Consider the following 3,024-nt stretch of genomic DNA (forward strand, 5'->3'; position numbering starts at 1 on the left):
AACAGGACCTGCTGCAGCTTCTGCTCCAACAGGACCTGCTGCAGCTTCTGCTCCAGCAGGACCTGCTGCAGTTTCTGCTCCAGCATCTGCAGCTTCTGCTCCAACCGGACCTGCTGCAGCTTCTGCTCCAACAGGACCTGCAGCTTCTGCTCCAACAGGACCTGCAGCTTCTGCTCCAACAGGACCTGCTGCAGCTTCTGCTCCTTCGCTGAAGTTGAGATTTTAGATGCAACAAAGTTTTCCTCTCCTCTCTGCTGCAGCTTTCTGCCTGCTGGCTGCAGCACTGCTGGCTGCAGCACAGTCCGGTGTGTAGACACAAATGATCCCACTTTTACGACTTCACTAGATGTCACGTTGGGTTTCTAAACTGTCCGTATAGAAGGTGTGAGTTGTGAACCCAGGTTTTATTCTGGAGGTTCAGTGCAAACAAGATGGAAAATATTGACCAAAACTTAATTGTTCCATTGATTAATCAATTAATCGGATGAAAAAATGGGACAAAATTGTCTTTAAACCGCCTTTTTAATGTGATAAGTTTTTAAAAATAAGCAAATAAACAAATAATTCAATTTCTTGTTTAAGTAAGAAAAACTGCAATAACATTCGATAATTTTTGCAGCTAAAGCTGATTATTATCTATTAATCAATTAATAATTGGACAGCAAAATGTGTTTAAAAGGAGATTTTGTTTTACAGAATTCGAACCGGGTGAAGCTAAAACTGTCATTTGAGGATTTCTGTACATTTTTTATTTTTTATTTATCCTTTATGCAAAATGTTTGTATTTTTGTATTGTTTGTCCATCCATCCATTTTCTTTCACCCTTGTCCCTCAGTGGGTCAGGAGGTGCTGCTGCCTCTCCAGCTAACGTTCTGGGCGAGAGGCGGGGTCACCTGGACAGGTCACCAGTCTGTTGCAGGGCAACACAGAGACAAACAACCATGCACACACACACACACACACACACACACTCACACCTAGGGGCAATTTGGAGAGGCCAGTTAACCTGACAGTCATGTTTCTGGACTGTGGGAGGAAACCAGAGTACCTGGAGAAAACCCACCATGCACAGGGAGAACATGGAGACTCCATGCAGAAAGACCGGGAATCGAACCCAGAACCTTCTTGCTGCAAGGCAACAGCTCTACCAACTGCACCACTGTGCAGTTTTAGCTTAATTTCTCCTCTGGGTTCAATGTTTTTTCAGCAAGAAGACACGTTTTCATGATTTTATACTCTATGTAGCTATTATACAATTACTAAATAAATTGACGAATATTTCATAAATCTGGTTAATTATTTCAGCCCTAATTAAACAGTAATTTAGATTCTGTTGTCCATAACCCCATCCATGGGGTATAAAATGATAAATTAAGATACTACACTGTAAATGCCAAATTGTGTTTAATTAAAAATAGTAAAGTTGACTTTAAAAAAATCACTTTTAGTAAATTACTTTAAATTTGTGGATGAAAAGTTTCTCCAACTCACTACTGGAGCTGGATTCATTTAGAAAAAGTAAGTTTTTATAATTTAGCTTTTTTTCTGTGTTGGATAGTACTTTCACTAAATACTGCATCAAAGTACAAATACTTTACTTGAAGTTTTTTTCTTTTTCTTTCTAGTTCTCCCCTCGCTACAGTTCAGAGGGTTTAAGTCAGTTGAAGAGTCGCGGCACCCAGAGCAAAACGTTTGGGCGCCCCAGGCACTAATAAAACTAAATTCAGCTGACTTGACACTAATTGTACATGACTCGCTCTAACTGTTTGTGGCTGAATGAAACTGGGATCCAGTCCTGAGGAAACGTGTAGAAACACTCGGGATCTGAAGCTGTGGATAAATATTCTCGCTGTCTGCATGTTTGGGAACGTTCTCCAAGCCGCACATGACATGCAGAAACAAATCCGTCATAATCAGAGGGAAGGAGAATTAAATCCGCGAGTGAATGTSTTAATAATGAAAGACGCTGCCGCAGTTCCACATTTAAAATGCATGTGGGCTCGGCGCAGATGGAGCTCCTGGTGGAAGATGGAGAGACGAGGTGCATTAGTGTCTTGACGTTCTCCTTTCTGCTGCATATTCATTAGAGCTGGTCCTCATTCCCAGCAGTACAGGCAGAAAAAACATCTGGAAATCACCTGGAATACCAGGAATCCCTGCTGAACTTTTATATAAATTGTTTTATATCAACTTGACAAATGATCTTCTGTTCAAACTAAAACCTAGTTTGCTCCACAAAGACKTGGCTTTGCAAAATATGTTTGCTTTAATACTATAAACCATAGAGATGCATCAATTTAATCTTTYCTTTTTTCCTGCAGACTGTAGTTAATTAACTTTGATTCTTCCARCTGGCTCCATCTGTTCCTGCAGTTCTGCTGCATGGATGTAGAGGGCGCTCTTATGCTTCCGTCCTCCTGCATGATTCAGTAAAAGTAGGCCAAAGAGGAGGAGAAATGGGCCAACTAAGCCCAGCACRCATAATCCTACTAGGCTGCATCACATAATATATGTCATGACAGATCAAACCAACAGAGACGCATCATAAACTCCCTGCTTCACGTCACAGCKGTGGCTGTTAGCCAGCTTCCAGCGCCATACGGCTCATTTGGAAAAACTCGTCATGACGACAAACATGCTAAAAAACTGACCTGTGATGTCAGCGTTTATCTCCTCAGCAATCAGATTCAGCATTGATTGCTTCATGTGGCCTCGATGAGGAGCGGTGCGGAGGAGATAACACATATTTTTATTGCTTTGAGGTAAAATCCTCAATATGTCATGTTGCTGAGGAGTTGGACCCACCATGCAGGCAGTCAGAGGCAGAAATATGATTTAGAGATGCTAACAAAACGAATAAACAAAGAAACTAAACAAAAAAGAAGGAAATGATCAAAATACAAACACAGAAAAACCCAAACAATCAGGATCATGACATTAAGAATAAAAACTAACAAATATGTTGGCAACGTTCCACAAACAATGAATAAATCAAATCATAAATTTCCCTAAACTAACTTCAAA

This window comes from Poecilia reticulata, linkage group LG7 (genome assembly GCF_000633615.1).
Source record: "Poecilia reticulata strain Guanapo linkage group LG7, Guppy_female_1.0+MT, whole genome shotgun sequence".
NCBI classification, from domain to species: Eukaryota; Metazoa; Chordata; class Actinopteri; order Cyprinodontiformes; family Poeciliidae; genus Poecilia; species Poecilia reticulata.